The sequence below is a fragment of the Macaca mulatta genome, chromosome 3 (assembly GCF_049350105.2).
Source record: "Macaca mulatta isolate MMU2019108-1 chromosome 3, T2T-MMU8v2.0, whole genome shotgun sequence".
Taxonomy (NCBI): domain Eukaryota; kingdom Metazoa; phylum Chordata; class Mammalia; order Primates; family Cercopithecidae; genus Macaca; species Macaca mulatta.
The window spans coordinates 12562926-12577358 of record NC_133408.1 but is presented as its reverse complement, the minus strand read 5'-3'; the positions used below and the strand labels follow the sequence as shown (position 1 = coordinate 12577358).

At 47.7% G+C, this 14433-nt stretch overlaps 1 protein-coding gene and 1 long non-coding RNA gene across 9 annotated transcripts in view; one reads left to right on the top strand and one right to left on the bottom strand.

The window, feature by feature from the left end:
• The window catches only part of RUNX1 (RUNX family transcription factor 1), a 263072-nt gene that overhangs the window by 47045 nt on the left and 201594 nt on the right, over positions 1-14433 (bottom strand).
• On the top strand, positions 1834-12726 carry LOC106997258 (uncharacterized). Of its 2 annotated transcripts, XR_013415845.1 has the most exons (4): positions 1834-2288; positions 6174-6387; positions 11285-11400; positions 12066-12726. It is a non-coding gene; the product is annotated as an uncharacterized LOC106997258 (long non-coding RNA). The 2 variants fall into 2 exon arrangements; XR_013415846.1 differs by lacking the exon at positions 11285-11400.

Sequence of the window (14433 nt, the reverse complement as noted above, 5' to 3'; positions counted from 1 at the left end):
GGAAGAGGGAAGGGAGGCAGGGAAGGAGGGAGGGAAGAGATCAGAAAAAGTATTGTGGATTTCCTAAAATTGGGGCTTTTCTTGTCTTTCCCCTCTCTCCCCTCACCCCAACATAGACTTGGTAGAGATTTGCCCATTGGGCTAGCCGCCAGTGGGAATTTGGGGCCACTGTCCTCTCAGCAGAACGGGACCCCTTTCACTGCCCTGGCCACAGAGTGCTCCCCCAGTCTGGGCCTCAGCACCCTCCCCAACCCTCTACACCCACTTCCAACGGGCACAATTCAGTGGGATACGGAACTTGGTGGTGGTGGTGGTGATGCCGGGAGGAAAAGAGGTGCATTAATTGTTGGTACATGGCCACATGCCGGGGCTATGCTATGGCAGCCAGGAAAGGTGGCCTCCCAGGGGCATCAGAACGGCTGTTCCTTACTGCAAACCCAACCACCGACTGGCTTTAGAGGCAGCAAAGTGGGCCCTGCAGCTTATTGGCAGGGCTCCGTCCAAGAGGAAACGAGGCGTGGCTGCAAACCCTCAGCCTCTGGGGAGGTCAGATTTCCAGGCACCTGCAGGGCATCCTCAGCCCCTCAGCCCCTCTCCCTTTCCCTCTCCTCACAGGCTTTTCACAAGCATTCCTTCTTCCCCAAAGCCGACTCCCCTGTGTACCCTTAAGAAGGAGTTGACAGGAAGGCCTCGCCTGTGTCTTGTCCAATATTCCCAGCAGAATAGGCCCCTGGAGCCCAGGGGTAGCTGCGGCCTATCTGGTGAGCTTCCCCAGGGGGCTCAGGATGGGTGGGATGGGATGGTGGGCCCCTCAGTGTCTATACAGATAACAAGTGTCCTCATCATGCTCTTCACCAAAACAACTGTCACCAGGAAGCAGCAAGCAGAGGCCACTCACAGGGGACTGGGGCCTATGGTTTTCTCAAAATGTCCTTAAACCAGAGCCAGTCCTGTCAAGCACAGCTGAGGCTCCAAGGTAGGGAGGCAGCCACAGGAGGCCTGGGCCATTCATTTCTCTGTTAAAAACAATGGCCTGCTGCGTCCTCAGCCTTATGGTTCCAATAAAGAGTCCTCGATCAATTGCACAACCCCTGTTCCCTATTGTCAAGTGTCCCCAAAGCCAGACTGAGAAGCAGCCTGCCCGCTGCCCCTATAAAGTGCTCTTTCACGTGCCCTGACCCAATCCTAGATTAGAAAGAGGCTCCCTTGATTCCACTCCCACAGCCTGGGGTAAGAGCAGACCACGAGAAGTGCACTGTAGTCCAGCTCCCGATGGCTACGATTATAAAATTAAATGGTATAACTTGCATTATGGCTGTAAATCTCCATGGCTGGCCATTTCTTCCTGCTGCCAGGCCCCTTGGCACAGTTGACACTGTCTCAAATTCCAGACCAGAAAAAAAGGGCCCACTATATTGCAGTGATTTTATCATTAACGAGACCTGTTTGGCTCCAAAATGAGGAAAAATAGTTAAGCATAATATTTGCGTAGTTCAAATGCAACGCCCCCTCCTGTCATGTGTCACCAAGGCAAATCTGGACTCTGATTCAGCGCTCCAGCCCACAACAGGGGACTTGAACGCAAACAGCCTGAGTCACGCAGGTCAGCACACATGTGGGAGGCCTGTTCTCGGCTGAGTATTTTAAGCACCGGCTTTGTGGATGAAAGGCCATGGGGCCAGGTCTTGGAGCAACTCCCATCATCCCTTTCCCTCAGAAGTATGAAAATGTCTTTTTTCTAGAACGCCCTGTGTTGGTCAGTCATGGTGTGACTCAGTGCCTCTGGATGAAGCCTGCCTTAGCTCCTCCCTCCTCTTATCTCTGCCATAGATCCTTGGCTTCCTGATGATCAAACTGAAGAATCTGCAGTTTTCTTGCAGAAAAACAAACAGTTCCAATGGAACAACCATTCAAAACATAATAACTCAGCCCTTTAACCTCCTACCACAATCTAATGCCTGGCGTTACGAGTTAGGGGAAAGAAGAAGGCAGGACAAATGGTTGTGGAGAGCTGTCTGCCTCAGAAATAATGCCAGTCGGCAAAGGCTGCTGGCAGGTTTTGTGTTCATTTCAAAACTTCACATTCCTCGGGCACTTAGTGGCATTTTTGAAGAACACCGTTTCAAGGACAGGGGAGTGATGTGAGTGAGGTCATTGTGAATACACAGCACTTGACGTGGTAGAGTCCACAATCAGCCTTGGAAAGGCTCTTGCCAGTTGTGTCTCTCTTAGCCAGCAAGCGTGGGGACCTGTGCCACGGAGACACCCAACAGGAATCATCATTTCAGGTAAGCCAGTCCTGTGGTCAGGCACCACGTGAGGTTTTTTTGTTTGTTTCTTTGTTTTTGGTTTTAATTAGTCCCCCTCATTACCATAAACTAAGAAATGAGAGCTTTAACTTGTGAGCAATTTCTATACCAGCTGATACCTGCCAAAATTGTAGTCATTTATAGAGATTAACTGATGACTGTCTGCTTTAGCAGAAGTGTTCAGGCATAACTCCCAGAGAAAACAATTCTTCAGTCTAAGCTGTTTTCTAAGCCCTGGGAGTCTCAGGGCTGAGTTTAATGCTGGAGGATTGGGGAAGAGCCCACTCTACTCTCCCCACGTGTGTTCCTGGGAGTAAGTTGGAACGTTATTGCCTTAGTAGGGGGTTTTGACCCTCAGGCTCACAGTGGTGCTGGAGAGCTGTAACACCAAGGCACAGGGGAAATGAGAAGCATTATCATGTTCAAGGTGTGGTTCGGATGCACTTACAAGCTAGATCAAAGGAACATCTAATTCTTACTTTCTGAAACCATCAGACCTCATGTGCCAGATAGCAATATTTTGCGTGAAATACAGGAACTTCCGATATGAACTTTCCAGCTGGGGAAAATGAATACTTTATGTCTTCAGTTTCCTGTATCTGTGTTCAATTAAAAGGCTCATTTGCCCCCTGAATTAGAAATAGAGGACTATGGAAAATGTCTACTATCCAATTCACTTTTCTTCTTTCTGAGTACTGGGCTTTAGAGGGCAGCAGGGACTTCAACCCTGGGTCCAGCCCTTGGGTAGAACCGGGATGCAGCTCTGAACACCTGCATGCTGGCAGCTTGGCTTCTTCAGCATGTTTGAAGTCAACTGTGAATGTTTACAGGATGGTGCTTAAAGTAGTGGGCACGTCAGGATTTCACACTGGGACATCTTAATCTTAAGCAGAGTTGAAAAGCGTCCTAAATTCTTCTATTACCATTTTCTCATTTTTGAAAAAAAGAAAAGTACTTGGCTGGAATTTTACTATGTATGCAGAGTCATAAAAATCCAAAAAAGGTGAAAAAGTATATGTAATACAAATAAGTCAATGCCATTTGCTAAATTTTACTTCATTCCAAAGGCATTTCTGTTGTTTTTGGGGTTGGCTGCTCACTAGAGCAGCCTTAAATGTTATATTTTGTGACGGATAGTGAGACCAGCTTCACTTTTCTGCTGTACAAACTAAACTGAGCAGGTATGCTAAAATCTCATTGATAACTGAGCTGCCTTTTTAAAGACACCATTGTGATCTGTGGCTGTAAGTAACAGAAATATAATATATGATCTTCCATTAAAGAAACTAGATAAGGCTAAATTGTCACCGTTTCTTGGAAATTTGTGGTTAGAGAGATAAAGAATTTTCTGGCAGTCAACAACATATTAGTCTACGTTTCTGATAGGGGTTTACTAGTTTTCCTGATAGATTCTCAGCAGAAAAATGGGGAAGGTATATACTCAGAAGACTGTCATGATGCACCATTGAGCCAAATCTATGCAAAAGCATAATACAAAAAAGATATATATATATATCGTATATACACGTATAAAATTGTGGTTCTTCTAAAAAGCATATAAGAATTTTATATAGTCAATTTTGAAAGGACATCTGTATTTCAGGAGATGTTGGCCAGTGAATGGGATACTCCCTGCATGAATCTGGATATAAAAATATGGGGTTTTCTTTCCTTGATTTGTTACTGTTTTATGACAATGGAAAAGAAATCAATGTGTGTAGAGAACAGCTTACTTTTCCTGGTATCAGAGTCTAACCTTTAGGTTGCGGGGTCATTAGGATTTCAAAGTGACAGTACTGAATGTGACCCTTCCTGAAGCCCCTTGCAGGTGGTGAAATAAATCTCCCTAATTGCAAACCTAACTATCTTCTGGCTAATTTAATGTTGGGAAATATTGTTCAATATTATATATCACATGTATATTATATATACTATATAATATAAACTATATGATGGCATATAGAATGTCAATATACATTCTAATTCATATTATATATGCATGCTTATATATCGTCTAGGGCTACATAACTATGGGCAGCCTCACTTTCCCCCGCCCCAATTTCTTCTCATATCGTTAAGCTAAGACACCACCACAAGGCTGGAGTACTTCAGAACTGGAGAAGGGCCAGAGAAATCGGCCTTGGTTTTTAACTGATGTGTGGGAAGTGAGGTTCAGAGAGGTTATGTCATTTGCCCAATCTCACAAAGTCAGTTACGGGAAGACGGCAGGTCTGAAAACACACCCATCTCAACACCCACAGACACACACACTCGGGATGTGCTCTCAGTGCACCTACAAATTCAACACCCACCGACACACACACTCGGGATGTGCTCTCAGTGCACCTAGAAATACACATTTCTGTGAACTCAAAGCGAACAGAGTGGAGAAGTGCACAATGCTACGTGGTTTTAGATCTCAGACACGAAAGCCCCTGAACGTTTGCATCTGCCTCGACCATCTCACTTCTGCTCCCAGTGTATGTGTAGAATCAGAAGACAGCCCCAGCCACACTGTGACCTGCAGGCTGTGAGGCTGTTTCACCTGCTTGAGCGGGCAGTGGAATTACCTGGGCATTCTAGCTTGGTAGGTTGGTCTGGGGTGAAGGGCCTGAGAATTTGGAGTCCTAACAAGGTCCAGGTGATGCTGAGGCTGCCGATACAGGGAGCACACTGGGAATACCTGCATGGAAGGGAGAGCTCCCCCTGGTACTCAGGCTTCCACTGTGCATTACTACTTCCCTTCTCCTACCTGCTTCTGATGTGCTGTGTGCTGGGGAAAAACACATGAACGAAACGTGCCTGAACTGTGTTTAGACTGTGTTCACGAGCAATGACTGATGGCCTCCTTTTGGTGATAACTATTTGGCCGTCTTTTCATTTTTTTAACTCTTCAATACACACAGAGCAGCTGAAAATGCCCAAACTCTGCCCTGCAGATAGGCAGGTGTGTGACTGTCTCTGTCTCCCACAATAACTGGGCACATTCTGTTCCAGTCAGACTGATTATCATGACAGTCTCAAATCTGAGAACCCCAAATTCTCAAGCAGGAAGTAACTTCTGCTGTGCCATCTGTGGAAAGGCTTTGGGGAATGGCAGGGAAGGGTTACATGGAACCTTTATTCCGTTCCACAAATGCAGCAGCTAAGTTCTCTGAGTGCCCACAGGAGCGGGTGTTAATGCAGATGCCACAATCCTCCTCCCCTCTAGAGAAACAACATGGTCCCAGGGAAATGTGAATGCCCGTGTAGGCGTTAAGAATTCTGCATTCTAAATCTGCTTTTCTACCGAACTTTGCTGTGGACAAGAACAAGTTTCTTCGTCACTGAGGCTCCATATCTGGAAGCCTGGAATTAAGAGACTATGAGGATTACTCCAAGGGACTCAAAGCATCCACAGCAATTACATCTGCTGCGATTATCTACTCAGCTGGTTCTTGTCGGATGGCTCTAAGCACGGTCTTTCTTGAACAACGTCGAATGAGGTTACGACTTTCAAAGTTTTCCCTTTGTCTTTTTTCAGGCAGACACCTGGCCTCCGGAAGCCAGTGCCAAGTCTAACTGTCAGGTTGGTCTCAGAGCTCTGTCTTGATCCCCACCAGGTCGCCCAGCCTGAGATCCCACCTGGCCTGCTCTACCTCTCCGTGTGCTGGGGGTCAGCAGCTTTGCACGAGGTGTCCTAAGAATTCACTCTCCCTCTGCCTCCAGCTGTTTCATCAATGACCCTTTGGACAGTTAGTTATAGGTGACCTTGGGCTTTAGTATTCAAAGGTGCTCTCCTCTCTCCCTTAAGCCTTCACAGAGCCTTTCGTGCTACCCTGCTGACTGGGACATTCCATTCTGCTTTCACCCCTCCCCCTCTAGCATCCCAAGGCTGAGTCCAGAGGGAGTGGGACATTAAACCCACCTTAAAATTTGCTAGGAAGTTGTCAGAGGCTGCACCTGGGAAGAAAGCCACTCTGCGGACCACTCATCCAGGCTCTCACTTCCCAGCTTCTTGTCTGGGTTGGAAAACAATGATACGTTCACCCTGAATGCCCACCTTTTCCATCAGTGGCAGGAGGCACATACGTCCTAGGTGAGTACCCGTCACCCACTCCGCCCACACTCCCTGTGCAGGCCCCCGTTCCTCCAGCTCGTGCCCCTACGCCTCCTAGAGGTGGATGAATCCTGGCAAGTCCCCTAGGATGCCTCCACTTCCTGGGAATTCCTTCTACTCACTCAGGGATTTCTAGAGGGGTTCTGCTTTAGCCCCAGAGAATCACCAGCAGGAATAGCAGAGCCTTTGGTTGGGAAGAGCTTTTGTACTCTTGTGGGTGGTAACAGGAAAGCAAGCACCCACTGGGTCCACCTGTGCACGGGGCTTCCCTACTCTGGGCCTTCCCAAACCATGGTCCGACAGTGGCCTCTCAGGTGACATAAAGTACAGGTTTCTGAGGTCAGGCGGCATTTTCTTAAGCCTGCTTTCTAAGGCAAATGCCCCCTACTTGAAACTAGAAGGCAGATGGGTTGAGCTCCCCTCTTTGCTCTGGCAGCAGTGGCCCCCTTGCCCTTGCTCCCTCACCACTCCCCTGGGGCCTTTGCACTGACTGTTTACGCTGCTCAGGAAGCTCTTCCCTGAGATTCCTGTGGATCTGACCCTTCCCACCCTTCAAGTATTTGCTAAAATGTCATCTCCTCCCTGAGGAGTTCCTGGAGATCCCCTTTTAAGTTGCAGACTGTGCCCCATCCAGCCAATCCCTAGCCCTTTGGCTTAGGTTTTCTCCATAGCATGTGTTAATGTTACCCAGGGTCTATCTGCACCCACGGGACTGTAAGGTCTGTAAGGACAGGGATTTTGTATTTTTTCTGCACAGCCATGTCTCTCCAACACCTACAAAACCATCTGGAGCCTAGAGGCTCACTACTATTGGCTGAATGAATGAATGAATGAGTACTCAGGTCCTTCATGATTGGTGCCATCCAATCACCCTCCACTAGGTTGTAGGAAAGTAGAAATCATTTCAGGTGAAGGAAGTTGTAATTAAAGTTTTCAGCTGAAATGTAACTACAGAAAAACTTCTTGTTGAGAAAAAATATAATATCATAACTGAGCATAGTTTCATGGAGAATTGTCTCATTAGAAGTTAAATCAGTCCGGGCGTGATGGCTCATCCCAGTACTTTGGGAGGCCGATGCAAGCGGGTCACTTGAGGTCAGGAGTTCAAGACCAGCCTGGCCAACATCGTGAAACCCCATCTGCACTAAAAATATAAAAAAATTAGCCAGACATGTTGGCCTGCACCTGTAGTCCCAGTTACTTGGGAGACTGAGGCAGGAGAATCTCTTGAACCCAGGGAGTAGAGGCTGTAGTAAGCCAAGATCACTCCACTGCACTCCAGACTGGGTGACAGAGGGAGAGTCCATCTCCAAAAAAAAAGGCCGGGCGCGGTGGCTCGCGCCTGTAATCCCAGCACTTTGGGAGGCCGAGGCGGGGAGATCATGAGGTCGGGAGATTGAGACCATCTTGGCTAATACCGTGAAACCCTGTATCTACTAAAAAAAAAAATACAGAAAAATTAGCTGGGTGTGGTGGCAGGCACCTGTAGTCCCAGCTACTCAGGAGGCTGAGGCAGGAGAATGGCATGAACCCAGGACGTGGAGCTTGCAGTGAGCCGAGATTGTGCCACTGTGCTCTGGCCTGGGCAACAGAGTTAGACTCCGTCTCAAAAAAACAAAACAAAACAAATTCAGTCAGGAAAACTCATTTATTTTCATAGTAAAAAATCAAAAACAATGGGTCAAAGGTTCTTCTGCTGAGTTGAGAGTGGCATCCTGACATAGGCAAAGTGTACCAGCTTCTCCGGTTTCTTTGTAGTGAGTACCCTCTCTCTCACACACACACACACACACACACACACACAGAGACACACATGGCACACTCATGCACACACACACACACACAGAGACATACAAAAACACACATGGCACACTCATGCACACACACACACACACAGACATGCATGCACAAACATACACACAGACACAGACATACACATAAACACACATAGATGCGGCCGGGCGTGGTGGCTCACGACTGTAATCCCAGCACTTTGGGCCGAGGCAGGCAGATCATGAGGTCAGGAGCTCGAGACCAGCCTGGCCAATATGGTGAGACCCTGTCTCTACTAAAAAATGCAAAAAGTAGCTGGGCATGGTGGCGCGTGCCTGTAGTCTCAGTTCCTTGGGTGGCTGAGGCAGATGAATTGCTAGAACAGAGGAGGCAGATGTTGTGGTGAGCCAAGATTGCGCCACTGCACTCCAGCCTGGGCGACAGAGTGAGACTCTGTCTCAAAAAACAAAACAAAACAAAAATAAGGTAGATACACATGGACACACACATATATACACACATCCAGACACACATGGACACACACACACAAACACAGACATGCATGTAAACACATACAGACACACACACAGATACTTGGACACACACACAGACATAAAACACACATGGGGATACACACATATAAATACACACAGACACACATGTACATACGTCGCACACATATATTAATACATGCACAGACACACATACACATACAGACACAAACCAGGACAGACACATATACACAGACACACACACACACATATACATATCTCACACAGGGACACGCATGCATATATACATAGGCAGATATACAGACATGGGGACACACACATACAAACATACACACACACTGACATGCACACATATACACATAATATATATACCTCCATCACACATCCATACATCCACTCACACACACACACCGTTCCGTGATTGCCCTCAGGACATGGGCCAAGACAAGTGTAGCAAGCAACAGCCAATGGAGAGAAAAGGCTGGCCAAGGCCAAGGCAAGATCAGCAACCAACACAGCTTCAAGCCAGAGACGCACACGGGCCTGCCCCTCCCCATCCTCCCTGTGCACCGTGCGCCCAAGACTCACGGGACAAAAACCCAGACAAAACTCTGTTCCCTGAGTCCAGGGCTCATTGCCATGAGCAGTGGAGTTTTTCGCCCACTCACATGAGCTCTTGGAGACTTGGGCCTCTCCTAAAAGCAGAGCACTCAAAATCTAAATCTGCATCCCCGGTCGCCAGGGCTCACTGTCCATTTCTGTCTCGTGACTAAGGAGGTAACTTGAGCTCAGGGCAGAGAAGCTGCCTGCTGGCTTTTGCTCCTGACCAGAGGTAGCCCTCGTGCGGGAAGTGGAGGCAGCTTCCTAGAAGGGGTGCAGACAGCTCCCAAGTTCAAGGTTTTTCTTCTTCTACCAGCCTATAATCCCAACTATTAGCAACCCTCCCTAGGTTAAGGTCTTATCTCAAGGAAACCTCCAGTTACAGTGTAACTGAAGAGTAACCAGACGGTGGTAACCACCAGGGACACGGATTTGTTGATCAGAGTAGCTCCTGCCCAGGGACAGACTCTAAGAGAAGGCGACTTGCAGAAGGGAAAGAAAGTGTTGGCGGTGGGTGGCACACTATGGAGAGATGAGCACTGACTCACAGAACGCTGCCTGGAGCTTCTAACCTGGCTTTGGAGCTCAGGCATCAGCAGGGCTATCCCTGGGGTGGACAGGCAAGACCTGGGGGCCAGGAGAAGATCTCGGAGGTGCACACACACTGCCTGCGTGAGCACGTCACCAGCACTGCGGCTCTCCACACTGGCCTCCTAACCTCCCTGCAGGAATCTCAGTTCCCCTCCTGCAGCAGCAGATCTCATGCATAATTGACAGACACTGAGCATGTTTGGACAGGACAGAGGTAAATGCAGGGCCCTTCCAAGGTTGGGTGATGCCTCCATAAATGCTGGACAAATGAATGAATGAGTGAGTCAACGAATGAATGAGTGAGCCCCTTTCCTTGACTAGATTTATTCTGGAATGCTTACCCAGCAGTGTGGAGGACGATCTCTCCTCTGTACTTCTAAAAAGAGGGAAGGAAATTCCCTCCTGTTTCTAAGCCCTGCCCGCTGGGCCTCAGGGACTTTCCCAACAGCAGGGGAACAGCATCTGACTCTGACCCTCTCTCCTGTCACAGACGCCAACTGAAGTTCTAGGCTGGCCTGGCAAAGCCCTTGCCAGGGCACCCTGGCCACTCACAGCTCCTGAGTACTCACTAGTACAAAAGCCAACAGCAGCTAGTTGTCGAACGTAGGCCCTCCCTCACACATAAGGTTTTCAGTTGTTTGTGGCCTGACATCCTCATTCAGGCATCAGGCTCACTTCCACGCACCGTTGTCCATGTGCCAGAAGCAGCACCTGCTGAGAAGGGGCATCTGTGAGGAGGGAGGCCTCTTCTACCAGTTACCTGAATGGGTGAGTGACTGTTTGCCTAGACTCCCAAAGAGCCGCAGCATGGTGATGAAGATGCTGGTCCACTGTCTGCCAGGTAACATTGGGAGGGAAAGTTCTATTTATTCCAAGACACTAGTGCCTCCTATTCACCCTGGTGACCACATCTGAGCCAGTTAGGAAATGAAGGAAGGGAAGTTTCCATCCTTGCCAGGGATGGGGGCAGGGATGGAGGCAAGGATGGATGCCCAGGACCGCCTTCTGTCCGGCAACATTCCCCCTCCTCAATCCTTTCCAGATTCGAAAGGGACACACCTTCCCCCTGACCTGTCTAGCTTGAGTCTTTGCCTATGGCTGCCTGACCTGGTGACACCAGCCTCCCAGCTCCTCTGTGTTACGCAGGCAACAGGAAAGCTGCCTTTTCAACGACTGTTTTGAACTTTCCTCTCCTTTTAACTCCGTCAACAGTCCCTCTTCTGTGCGAACACTCTGGTGTGTCAAAGCAAGACCTCAGCTGAGAGACAGCCCTCATAAACTGCCGCAGATTTCCCGTCTTTTCCCAGCCAGAGGGGGACCCCGCACCACTCCCTTCCCAGTCTCTTCCCCACCCCCAACTTCTTTTTTAACCACTTCTGCTTCCTTCATTTTCTCAGCAGCTGCCGCAGAGAGATATAGTAAAGCTACTGTATAGGATTTTGAAAGCGGGGCCTCCGAGAGCTTTCCAAACTCCATACAAGCCAGTTATTCTCTGCCTTGTTTTCTTTGGCTTCAGGTTAGTAACACAGAATGAGTCAAACAGTATTAACTTTCAATAGGGAAGTGGTGTGGTCAACCGAAGCTGTTTGCGGCTAGATTGTGAAGATAGGTAGGGCAGGTAATGCAGAACAGCCCATAATACTGCGAGGAGGCAGAGGAGGGAGGCGGCCCCACTCAGAAACACTCCAACAATTAAGTCAACAGAACTCACACCATCTTTTTTTAGTTGGCTGAGGAATTAACACCAAGGTCTCTGACCGGCCAGCTTTGGGAAGTTGGCCATGCTGGGGCTTGGACAATTGAGTACTTTGTGGGTTTAAGGATGTCTTTTTTTTTCAAATGTTGCCAAAGTCATGGGAACTCTAGTTAGGAAGATTTCCCCTACTTACAGCATGTCACTCTAGCGTGGACGTTCATTCATCTCTTTCCCCGGCCTGGGATGTGAGTTGATCCATTCTCCCTTCTTCCCCCTTCTCCCCCTGCCCCACCCCCACCTTCTCAGTCACCATCTTTGTCTTCCCAGCTTGGCAGGACACCGCAGTGGCCCCTGGGCTCTCTTTCCTGAGGTTAGAAGATGGTGCTTTGAAAGAACAATTGCTCCTACAAACATCAAATCAAACTTTTAGAAGCTGATAAAGACCTTAAAAATCATTCAGTCTCCTTTTCTTTCTCCTTCTGTAGATGAGGAACCTGGGGGTCTAAGAGGAGACACGAGCTGCTGAAATTCACTGAGCTAGGCAGGGCCAGACATAGACTCCACTGGCAGGCCCGCAGGCTTTCCACCAGACCAGGCCGCTCCCTCGCCCAGGGCTCAAGATTCCTTTTAGAGTTCAACAGAGCAGCTCCCGAGAACAGACTGGCCCTCAAGACTCAAATTTCAGTGGTTTCCAGTTCTTTCTCCCTGCACTCGGCTACCTATTTATTTTGAGACTGGCTGAATCACCCAAAGAATAGAACGGGTTTCTCTGAAGCTGCTCCCGGCAGCATGTCAGCAAATGAACAGGACAGCGAGCTGGCCTCTGGAGCCTTGGAAGATTCTCACCTCCAAGCAGCTGCAGTTTTTGACTCGTCCTGGGAAACTGGCACTGAGACTCAGGGGTGTAAGATTTCACCTCCCTGAAATCAAATCCAGAAATCGCAGGCGCGGAGCGTATATAAAAAGCCACAGGGGAAAAAAGGAATACGGACTCAGCAACTCTTAGGTGCTCTGAGCCTCTTCCCAAGCCTTCTGGTTCCGTGAGCATTTCATTGAAAGAAAATGGAATAACAGAGTTTTAGAAGAAAAACTGTATTTGGTCTTGTAAGAGAAAAGTATATTCAAATAAAACTCAGTTCTCAATTATTTGCCAAGGTTACTTCTTTTGTTTTCAACATTTACAAAGGGTATCTAGTTGTAGGTAGGGAAAACATGAAGATATGCTAATGGAAAAAGGTAAAATTTCTGAAAGTATGGATTCACAGTGGGGGCTGATGTAAACGTTTCCATTTTTTTCTCTTTAATTTATTCTCACCAATCCTGAAAGACATGATGATATCTACTTTCAAGAAATCAATTAATTTTATTTAAAATCCCTAAGATTTTAATATAGTGCATGCAAAACAATAATAGATTTTTCTATTTTTAAAATTATCTAATTATCTATTACCTGACAGACTACTTAAAAAGCACATTGATATTATCTCAATGTATCCTAAAGAATCCTGTGCAGTAGGCAGAACTCATAGTATTATTCCCATCTTATAGATGACCCAGGGGAAGCTTCTAGATGCTAAGAGCTTCGCAGGTCACACAACAGCATAGGTGCTTCATGTTAAGCAGAACTGCATTTTGATAAAACCTTTAATTGCAAAAAGCTCTGCCTCAAGGAAGTAGGGTAACATGGTTAACAAGGTTATGTTTCAATGAGGAATACATGTGTTGACGCCCATTCAGTGATGCAGTATTTGGAATTAATAATAGGTAGCATGGAAGGAAAAGAGAAAAAGCCCTTATTGTACTGTATCGTGAGGGCCAAATCTGCCAAGTTTTTTTTTTTTTTTAAGTAACTTGGCAATGGTAAACATTTGGACCCCACTTGGACAGAATTCCATTTGTTTCCTCTCATAAGGTCTTTGGGACAAGGTCAAGGGGCCTACCTGTCTAGAGCACGTGCTTTAATAACAGCAGCTAATATTTAAGGAGCACTGCTGTGCCCAGCACGGTGCTATGCCCTACTATGAATTATTTTATTCAATCTGCACAATAATCCCCAACAGAGCAATACCATATTCCTGGTTTGATACACAAGGAGGCTGAATGTGGGGAGGTTAATCTGATCCCAAAGGGGAGGCCAGGCTGAATCAGGAAGCCAGCTCTGGAGCTACGCCATCAGCCACTGCTCCAGCGCGCCTTTCAGGCTATCTCATTTAATCCTCACATCCCCTAGCAAGGGAGGTATCATGCAGTCCATTCTACACATGGGAAAACCTGAAACGCAGTTTTAGACTTGAAGCTCCAAACTCCTGTCTTGCTCACCGAGGATCCCTGAGCACCCTGGTTCACTTTACTTTTTGAGACAGAGTCTCACTCTGTCGCCCAGGCTGGAGTGCAGTGGCGCAATTTCGGCTCACTGCAACCTCTGCCTCTCGGGTTCAAGGGATTCTCCTGCCTCAGCATCCCAAGTAGCTGGGATTACAGGCGCCTGCCACCACACCCGGCTAATTTTTGTATTTTTAGTAGAGTCGGGGTTTCACCATGTTGGCCAGGCTGGTCTTGAACTCCTGACCTCAGGTAATTGGCCCACCTCGGCCTTCCAAAGTGCTGGGATTACAGGCGTGAGTCACTGTGCCCAGACCCCTGGTTCACTTTTGAAACACTGGGCTATGCCTGGCGAGCAGTGTCCGAGAGGTGTGTGGGACGTGGTTCCGCATATTTCTCCTAGTTCTTTCAAATGAATGAACTAGAAATATCATACAACCACTTCGAAGGTAAGTGAAAATAAGGTAGTACCAGGAACAAATTCAAAGGGTCATAAATTTATGTAGTATCTAGGAACTTATTTCAAATCTT